The sequence below is a fragment of the Bos indicus genome, chromosome 11 (genome assembly GCF_029378745.1).
Source record: "Bos indicus isolate NIAB-ARS_2022 breed Sahiwal x Tharparkar chromosome 11, NIAB-ARS_B.indTharparkar_mat_pri_1.0, whole genome shotgun sequence".
NCBI classification, from domain to species: Eukaryota; Metazoa; Chordata; class Mammalia; order Artiodactyla; family Bovidae; genus Bos; species Bos indicus.
The window spans coordinates 45,387,385-45,398,205 of NC_091770.1; positions in this window are offsets into that span (position 1 = coordinate 45,387,385).

Consider the following 10,821-nt stretch of genomic DNA (forward strand, 5'->3'; position numbering starts at 1 on the left):
CACTAAGTGAAAGAAAGAGGAGTGGGTAATTCAGTTTAGGACAGAGTGGACCTCAGAGCAAAGAAAGAAGATTATTAGCTTAGACAGAGGGATTACAATGGCAAAAGGGGTCAATTCTTCCAGAAAATATGACAGTATTTCAGTTCAGTTCAGTCGCTCAGTCGTGTCCGACTCTGTGACCCCAGGCTTCCCTGTCCACCACCAACACACAGAGCTTGCTCAAACTCATGTCCATCGAGTCGGTGATGCCATCCAACCATCTCATCCTCTATCGTATTCTCCTCTTCCTGCCTTTAATCTTTCTCAGCATCAGAGTCTTTTCCAATGAGTCAGTTCTTCGCATCAGGTGGCCAAAATATTGGAGTTTCAGCTTCAGCATCAGTCTTTTCAAAGAATATTCAGGACAGATTTCCTTTAGGATTGACTGGCTTGATCTCCTCCTTGCAGTCCAAGGGACTCTCAAGACTCTTCTCCAACACCACAGTTCAAAAGCAGCAATTCTTCAGCACTCAGCTTTCTTTATAGTCCAACTCTCACATCCATACATGTCTACTGGAAAAACCATGGCTTTGACTAGACGGACCTTCGTTGGCAAAGTAATGTCTCTGCTTTTTAACATGCTGTCTAGGTTGGTCATAGCTTTTCTTCCAAGGAGTAAGCATCTTTTAATTTCATGCCTGCAGTCACCATCTGCAGTGATTTTGGAGTCCAAGAAAATAAAATCTGTCTCTGTTTCCATTGTTTTCCCATCTATTTGCCATGAAGTGATGGGACCGATGCCACGATCTTTGTTTTTTGAATGTTGAGTTTTAAGCCAACTTTTTCACTCTCCTCTTTCACTTTCATCAAGAGACTCTTTAGTTCCTATTCACTTTCTGCCATAAGGGTGGTGTTATCTGCGTATCCAAGGTTACTGATATTTCTCCCAGCAATCTTGATTCCAGCTTGGGCTTCATCCAGTCCAGCATTTCACATGATGTACTCTACCCATAAGTTAAATAAGCAGGGTGACAATACACAGCCTTGACATACTCCTTTCCCAATTTGGAACCAGTCTTTTGTTCCACATCTGATTCTAACTTTTGCTTCTTGACCTGCATACAGATTTCTCAGGAGGCAGTTAAGGTGGTCTGGTATTCCCATCTCTTTCAGAATTTTCCAGTTTGTTGTGATCCACACAGTCAAAGGCTTTGGCATAGTCAATAAAGCAGAAGTAGATGTTTTTCTGGAATTCTCTTGCTTTTTCTATGATCCAAGGGATGTTGGCAATTTGATCTCTGGTTCCTCTGCCTTTTCTAAATCCAGCTCAAACATCTGGAATTTCATAGTTCACATACTGTTGAAGCCTGTCTTGGGGAATTTTGAGCATTACTTTACTAGTGTGTGAGATGAGTGCAATTGTGAGGTAGTTTGAACATTCTTAGGCATTGCTCTTCTTTAAGATTGGAATGAAAACTGACCTTTTCCAGTCCTGTGGCCACTGCTGAGTTTTCCAAATTTGCTGGCATATTGAGTGCAGCACTTTCACAGCATTATCTTTTAGGATTTGAAATAGCTCAGCTGGAATTCCATCACCTCCGCCAGCTTTGTTCAGAGTGATGCTTCCTAAGGCCCACTTGATTTCACATTCCAGGATGTCTGGCTCTGAGTGAGTGATCACACTACCATCGTTATCTGGGTCATGAAGATCTTTTTTGTACAGTTCTTCTGTGTATTCTTGCTACCTCTTTTTAATATCTTCTGCTTCTGTTAGGTCTACACCATTGCTGTCCTTTATTGAGCCCATCTTTGCATGAAATGTTCCCTTGGTATCTCTAATTTTCTTGAAGAGATCTCTAGTCTTTCCCATTCTATTGTTTTCCTCTATTTCTTTGCACTGATCACTGAGGAAGACTTTCTTATCTCTCCTTGCTATTCTTTGGAACTCTGCATTCAAATGGGTGTATCTTTCCTTTTTTCCTTTACCTTTAGCTTCTCTTCTTTTCTCAGCTATTCGTAAGGCCTCCTCAGACAACCATTTTGCCATCCTGCATTTCTTTTAGGGGGGGGTGGTTTTGATCACTGCCTCCTGTACAGTGTATGAACATCCGTCCATAGTTCTTCAAGAACTCTGTCTATCAGATCTAATCCCTTGATCTATTTGTCACTTCCACTGTATAATCATAAGGGATTTGATTTAGGTCATACCTGAATGGTCTAGTGGTTTTCCCTACTTTCTTCAATTTAAGTCTGAATTTGGCAATAAGGAGTTCATGATCTGAGCCACAGTCAGCTCCCCGTCTTGTTTTTGCTGACTGTGTGGAGCTTCTCCATCTTTGGCTGCAAAGAATATAATCCATCTGATTATATTTAATCAATCTGGTGATGTCCATGTGTAGAATCTTCTCTTGTGCTGTTGGACGAGGGTGTTTGCTATCACCAGTGTATTCTCTTGGCAAAACTCTTAGCCTTTTCCCTGCTTCATTTTGTACTCCAAGGCCAAATTTGCCTGTTACTCCAGGTATCTCTTGACTTCCTACTTTTGCATTGCAGTCCCCTATAATGAAAAAGACATCTTTTGGGGGTGTTAGCTCTAGAAGGTCTTGTAGGTCTTCATAGAACTGTTCAGTTTCAGCTTCTTCAGCATTAGTGGTTGGGGCATAGACTTGGATTACTATGATATTGAATGGTTTGCCTTGGACACAAGCAGAGATCATTCTGTTATTTTTGAAATTGCACCCAAGTACTACATTTCAGACTCTTGTTGACTATGAGGGCTACTCCATTTCTTCTAAGGGATTCTCTTCACCATGACCCATCCATCTTTGCTGGTCCTACATGGCATGGCTCATAGTTTCATTGAGTTAGACAAGGCTGTGGTCCATGTGATCAGTTTGATTAGTCTTTTGTGACTGTGGTTTTCATTCTGCTCACCCAATGACAGACAAGGATAAGAGGCTTGTGGAAGCTTCCTGATGGGGAAGACTGACTGTGGGGGAAACTGGGTCTTGTTCTGATGGGTGGAGCCATGCTCAGTAAACCTTTAATACAATTTTCTGTTGACAGGCAGGGCTCTGTTCCCTCCCTGTTGTTTGACCTGAAGCCAAATTATGGTGGAGGTAATGAGAATAGTGGTGACCTCCTTCAAAGGTTCTGTGTGTACACTGTCACCCTTAATGCCCCTAACCCTGCAGCAGGCCACCACCAACCCACACCTCTGCCAAAGACTCCTGGACACTCACAGGCAAGTCTGAGTCAGTCTCTTGTGGGATTACTGCTCCGTTCTTCTGGGACCTGGTGCACACAGGGTTTTTTTGTGCCCTCCAAGAGTCTGTTTCCCCTGTCCTGTGTAAGTTCTATAAGTTCTGTAATCAAATTCCACCAGCCTCCAGAGTCAAATTCTCGGGAGTTTTCAGTCCCTTTGCCAGATCCCCAGGTTGGGAAATCTGTTGTGGCTCCTAGAACTTTCTTAACAGTGAGAGAATTTCTTTGGTATAATTGTTCTGCAGTTTGTGGGCCGTCTGCTCGGCGACTCTATGATGGGGTTAATAGCAACCTCATCCCAAGGGCTTATGCCACAGGCTGTGTGACCCAGGTAGCTGCACCCAGAGCCCCTGCCTCTATGGCAGGCCACTGCTGACCCATACCTCCACAGAAGACTCAAACACAGATCTGCCTCAGTCTCTGTGGGGTCTCTGGGTCCTGGGATGCACAAGGGTTTGTTTGAAGCCAAACACGGCACCTTTGTGTCTGACTCTTTGCCATCCCTTGGACTGTAGCCCATCAGGTTCCTCTGCCCATGGGATTTTCCAGGCAAGAATACTGGAGTAGGTTACCATTCCCTTCTCCAGGGGATATTCCTGACCCAGGGATCAAACCCAGGTCCCCTGTATTGCAGGCAGATTCTTTACCATCTGAGCCACTAGGGAAGCCCTTGACAATATTTAATATGTGTGTATCCAAAAGAAAGCACCCAAATCCATGAGGCTAGAACTGCAAGAAGAAACAGGTGAATCCACTGTTACAGGCCAGAGAATTTAACTCCCTGCTAGCAGGCAGAAAATCAGGAAGGATCTGCACAGCACCATATATAATCTGGACCAAACTGACATTTATAAAATACCTCATCCAACAGCAGCATCATGAACATTCTTCTCAAGTTCACATGGAACATTCACCAATGCATACCACGTTCTGGGCCATAAAACCGACCTTAACAGATCTAAAAGAATATATATCATACAAAGTGTGCTCTCGGACCATAATGGAACTAAAAGTCAATGACAGAATGAAAATCCCAAAATATTTGGAAATTAAACAACACACTCCTAAATAACAGAAGAATTTCAACAGAAATTCAAATACATTTTGAACTAAATGAGACTGAAACCACAGTCTATCAAAATTTGTGGGCTGTAATGACAGAAGTGCTTAGAGGAAAACTTATAACATTGAATGCGTACATCAGCAGAGAAGGAAAATCTAAACTCAGTAATTGAAGCTTTCACCTTAGGAAACTATTCAAATCAGAAGAGATTCGATGCAAATTTATGTGGAAGAAAATAAATTTTTAAAATCAGAGCAGAAATCAATGATATTGAAAAGAAGAAAATAATGAAGATATCAATAAAAACAGAAGGTGTCTCTTTGTAAAGGTGAATAAGCTGAATAGACCTCTAGCCAAGTTAACCAAGGAAAAAGAGAAGACATAAGTTACTGGTATCAAAAATGAAAGAGATGTCATTTCTACCAATTTGATGGACATTAAAATGATAATATTATACATAACTCTGTATCCACAAATTTGGTAACTTAAATGACATAGACTGAGTTCTTAAAAGATATAATCTACCAAACTCACACAGTAAAAATAGATAATCCAAACATTTAATAAATTTTCAGCATAGAAAGCTCCAGGTCCAGATGGGTTCACTGGTAAATTCTACCAAATATTTAAGAATTTATACAAACTACTATGCGGAAAATACTGCTGCTGCTGCTGCTGCTGCCGCTACTAAGTCGCTTCAGTCGCGTCCGACTCTGTGCAACCCCATAGACAGCAGCCCACCAGGCTCCCCCGTCCCTGGGATTCTCCAATCAAGAACACTGGAGTGGGGTGCCATTACCTTCTCCATGTGGGAAATAGTACCAGGATATATTCTACAACACAGGGAATAGGGGAATACAGCCAGCATTATAAGAACTATCAATAGAACATAAACTTTAAGAACTGTGAACCACTTACTGCACACCTGTGATTTAAATAATATTGAACATCAACCATGCATCAATTTTTTAATAAATGAAACTTAAAAATCATTCCAATGGGGCGGGGGCTGTATGATACTATAACGGTCGATACATGACATTATGCACTTGTCACAAATCTATAGAATGTACAACACAGAGAGTGAACCCTGATGTAAACTCTGGACTTACGTTAATAATGTGTCAGTGCTGGGCCATCCACTTTAACAAACACACCGCACCCGTGCCCGGTGTTAACTGGGGCTCCTGAGGGACTGTGCATGGCACCTATGGGAAATAGCTCTACTTTCTGCCCGATTGTCCATAAACTTAAAACCACTCTTAAAAATAGTCTATTAATTTTTCCTTTTAAAACTGGAAAGGTGACCAAGTCCCATCTGAACAGTAACCAGATGGCCAAATACAGTATTTATTCCATAGGGCAAGGCCCACCAGGTGACACCAGCTCTCTGCAGGGTAACCAGGTAGCTTGGGCTCCAAGTGGTTTCCAGCCCCTCCCCCCACCAGGTGACAGCCCAAGAACATCCCTGCCCCCTGAAGGAGCCCCAAGTCAGCAGCATCTGCAAGCCTGGCAGCTGATGGAATTTCAGGTTCGGCTTCCTTCTAGGTAGGGGCTGGGAGGCAGTCAGTGCCAAGCCCACAGGCGGCCATGCAGGGGTTGGGATCCGAGGGGAGACCTTCCTGTGGTCCTCAGTGCCCACCGGCCTACTGGCTTCCTCCCAGCAGCTTCTCCTCCCACCCGTCTCAGCGTACCTGGCTGCTCCACTTTCTCTAAAAGGAGGAGAATGACTCATCTTCTCCTGCTCCAGTGCCTTTCACGCTCAACAGTGATGCATCCATCCTTTCGTCTTACAGAGAAAATGGCACTCAGGCATGGCAGCATCATCCCCTGACTCCTCACAGAGGAACACAGCAGCACCTCACACACCCCGGCTTTGTCCCCTGAGCTGACAGTGAGGATACTGTCCATCTTCCTACCTGCGATCAGTGACCCCCCCGGCCATTCACCCCATCAGCCAGTCTCCAGGGCCTTGTCCTCTACAGGACGATCATGTGTGGGTATATGTAATAACTGTCTCTGCTGCAATTCACCCTCTTTAATCAGACACATCTATTGGCTTTAAATTAACCACCTCCTACTTTTCTGAGATCCTTTCTACTGCTTTTGAGTAAGTTTCTGCTTCTTGTATTTTAAAGCACACTGGGATGACTGGGTGGTGCTACTGGAAAAGAATCTGTCTCCATCAATGCAAGAGATGCAGGAGATAAGGATTCGATCCTTGGGTCAGGAAGATCCCCTGGAGGACGAAATGGCAACCCACTCCAGTATTCTTGCCTGGGAAATCCCATGGACAGAGGAACCTGGCGGGCTATAGTCCATGGGATTGCAAAGAGTCAGACATCACTGAGTATTTGAGCATAGCACAGGGATGACATTCACTTGACCTTAGCTGCTACCGTATGTCCTTTTGGACCCTCATAAGTCTCTTTAAAAGTTATTTAGAGGGTCTAGATGGAGTAATAAATTCATGTTCTTGTCCACTCCCTCTGCTACCAGCCATGATACTTGAAATAGAGAGGAAATCAAAGTGAAATGACTTGTCTCAAACAACAAAACCAAAAAGGATAAACCATAAAGGAAGACATTTATAAGTCTAAGGACATTGAAATTAAAAACATCTGTTCAAAGAAAGACACCAAAACAAACTGAAGGGTAAGGCACAGATTGAAAAAATATTTTTGTAATGCACATTCCTGAGAAAAGATTTGGGTACAGAAAACATAAGAAATTCCCAGATGTTAATAAGGAAAAATAGAAATCTCCAGAGAGTAATGGGCCAAAAGATGAGGTGACACAGAAGAGGAAGCCAAACTTCCCATAAATGAAATAAACACATTCACCTCCATTCAGGCTCACGACGTTACATCCCAGGATCCCACTTCTAACAGTCCTCTGACATATATACAAAGAGACAGATGATGGTGAGTTCAGGACAACAGTATAGCAGTAAAAACCTGAAACAGTTTAAATGTCCATTACACATGAGCATCACATATATACACACGTTCATGCATGCATGCATTATACACATATGTCACAAACACACGTGTTTATGTTACATGCATGCACACATGTGCACTCACGTTACATGCATATGGACAACACATACATGAATGCACGAACACATACATACACATTCCGTTACATGTGTGTGCACCTAGTGCACACATATACATACTGCATGCACACATGCACATGTGCACACGTATGCATGCACGCATGTGCCCAGAAGCCTGTACTCTGTTCCACTCCACAATGCCCCCCTCTCGCAGCTACCAATAACTCCCTTAAAGGCAGTGGCTCATGAGCTATATTAAATGACATCCTCCCGTGTTTTTAATTGACTCAAACACTAAAAGGTAAATTAAAAATCTAAAACAATCAATATGTAACAGTGGAATGACAAGTAAATGCTCTTGTTTTATGTGAGAGCATCATGTCCTTCCTCTTTCATCCTCAGTTTAAACCCCATCTGCTCCTAAACCTGGCCAAATTGCATGACAAGTCAGGAAATAAAGCAAGTATGTTGGAACCAAAAAAGCCTCCAGCCATTTCTGTGGACAAAGTGCCAGCTTATTAGCGTTCATTTTATTTCCTGAAGTTTAATTTACTAGACTTAAAAACCTTTAGTGATAGAAAAGAGGAAATTTCGGAGGTTCTTGAAGCTTTAAAGCATGCATGTGATATTCTAGGAGATATCTGTGAAGAGAAAATTAGAAAATTAGATTGCAAAATAGAAACATTTAACCCCATCTGAGTCACCTGAGCCTCAACTGAGCCATCCCTGGTGGCTCAGATGGTAAAGAATCTGGTGTGTCAGGTGTAACTGTTGAATATAATAACCTGTGAAGTGCTAGTGAAATAACTAATTTTGGGCCAGCCAAAATAAACATTGCCATCACAGGCATTAGTTTCTGGGGGGAAAAAAAAAGCCGGCATTTTAAATGCACCTAACCAATGACCCAGTAATTATCCTTCTTAAATTCTATTTCACAGAGAAATTCATCCCTTTATAGTCATTAATTTGATGGGTCTCCATAGGTCACAGTTTAATCGACATAAGAATATTTATTCCCTATTTGCATTTAGAGAATTTCTGGAAGGGGAAGGTCACACGCAGGGCAGAGGTGTAAATAAATATCAACCAGAGGGCTGAGGACAGAGGTCCTCTGGGATCCTTTGATCCGCTCCTGCGGTTCCTGCCAGGGCAGTGCAGATTACAAGGTGAGTGATGAGTGAGAAGGGAAGCAAATTCTCAGATCTCGGTGGTTGGATTTGGCTGTCTTACCTCGTGTGGACGCCAGATGGCAGCACAACCCGCCTCTTTCTCTGTTCGGGCCACGGAGCCTACGCAGCAGTTGTGCGGGTGCAAATGAGGGGTTCCGCGCCGTCCTCGTAGGCGTGTGTGCAGCCGGCCAGGGTGAGAGGGGGTCTCCTCATTGCACACAGCTGGCCCATTCCCTCAATACCTGCAAACTCAAGTCACAACGCACTTTCAAGGTCAGAGAGGGAGCTGCGGTCTCTTTGATTTGGGGGTTTGCACCAACCCAACGGGCATCCCTGGTGGCTCTATTTGTAAAGAATTCGCCTGCAATGACGGAGACTGGGTTCAATCCCTGGGTTGGGAAGTTCCCCTGGAGGAGGAAATGGCAACCCACTCCAGTATTCCTGCCTGGAGAGTCCCATGGTCCATGGGGTCACAGAGAGTTGGACATGACTGAGCGACTAACATTTTCACTTCAGTGGGCACCCCAACCTTTCATGAGGTGACCCCAAAGCTGCTCCACTGTGCCTGGCCCAGCTGGGTCCCAGGACTGCACAGCCTGTGTGGTGTTCACAGGCCCCTTGGGACCACCCGGGCTAAGGCCCATTAGGTCTCCTTCCAGCTGTTCTGTGCAGGAGGAACAGAGGACCAGAGGCCACACCTGCAGTGCTGGGCCCTCCGCTCTTTCTGTTCACCCAGAGGGACAGCCTAAAAAACACAATTATACACGAAAAGGGAAGGAAAGCAGTGATGAGAGAGAGGGCCAAGCAGGCCAGGAGTCAGGGAATGGAAACAGAAGAGATAAACAAGCAGCACAGCGTTATCCTGAGGCACGGATGCTGTGGTTCTGAAATGAGGTGGTGAGGGGACGTGCTCTCTCTGGGTCTCTCTGTCCTTGTCTGTCTCTGTCTTTGACACACACTTCATGTAAAATGTGGGAAAGGAGAGTTGGATAAGATGAGTGCACAGATGTGAGATGGGAGTGGGGCAGATTGACAGGCAGGAACGGCTGAAGAGAAGCCCTGCCAGCCTGTCTCACCAGCAAATATGTCACTCGAGTCTCTCATCTCGTTAGGGAAGTGGAACGAACAGAAGGCCCGGCTTCTGCTGGCGGGGAAGGCGGGTGAGGGGATTGTGAGCGAGTAGTTCCACTTGATAGAACAGGTGGGGCGGGGGGGTGGGTAGGGGGTGAAGAAGAGACGCTGCAGGAGTCCACAGCCCACAGCTGGCAGACACGTGGCAGACAGGACAGGGTGTCCCGAGCAGGTCGACCTGAAGGTGGCAACGGTGAAGCATCTGAAAAGGCCAGGGACCCAGACTGAGGTTGAAGCTGCAGTTGAAACTGGGTTTCCCTGGTGGTCCAGTGGTTAAGAATGCAGCCTGCATTGCAGTTCCATCCCCGTCCAGGAAGATCCCACATCCCTCAGTGCAAATAAGCCCCTGTGCCACAATTACTGAAGCTCACATGCTCGAGAGCCTCTGCTTCATAAGAGAAGCCACTGCAATGAGAAATCCACACACCACAGCTAGAGTGTAGCCCCCTTTCATGGCAACCAGAGAGAAGCTCAAGCAGCAAGCAAGACCAGCACAGACAAATAAATAAGCCAATTTTGTTAAAAGTTGCAGAACAGAGAACATTTGGGGGAAAAAAAGGATGCAAAACAAAAGAGAAAAAACCCAGCAGCTTTGTTGACATAAATCAGTGCAGAGATCTAAAGAGCCCTGGTGATGACAGCAACCTCCAGGCCACTCACCAAGGAAATTAGATGAAGATCCAAAACATTCCCTCCCTGGAGTGAAGTGTTGACAGAAGCAGGGAAGCATGAGTTTAGCAGCCAACTCGGGAGGGGTGAGCATTGGCCTTGAAAATCTCAGTTCTGTTCCATTCTTTCCTCCCTCCCCCATTGTGGCCCTGGAGCAGGGCAGTGAGTTTCTGCCAGCCTCGCTCCTCGGGCTTAAGTGACAACACCCATCGGGTCAGAATCCACAAGGTGAACAACAGAGAGAAGGGGCGGGAAGTCCCTGCGGTGATGGGAGAGCTGAAAGGACATCACCCTCAGATGAGCAGTGGCAGAGGGGTGGGGGGTCCTGGAAAAGCTGGTTATTTGGGGAAATCAGGAGCTAGGATTACGAATATTTACGTTTAAATATAACCTGTATGCTCAGCAGAGTGAGGATGAGATAACGCCATTTGCAGCAACATGGATGGGCCTAGAGATCATCGTACTGAGTGAAGTAAGTCAGACAG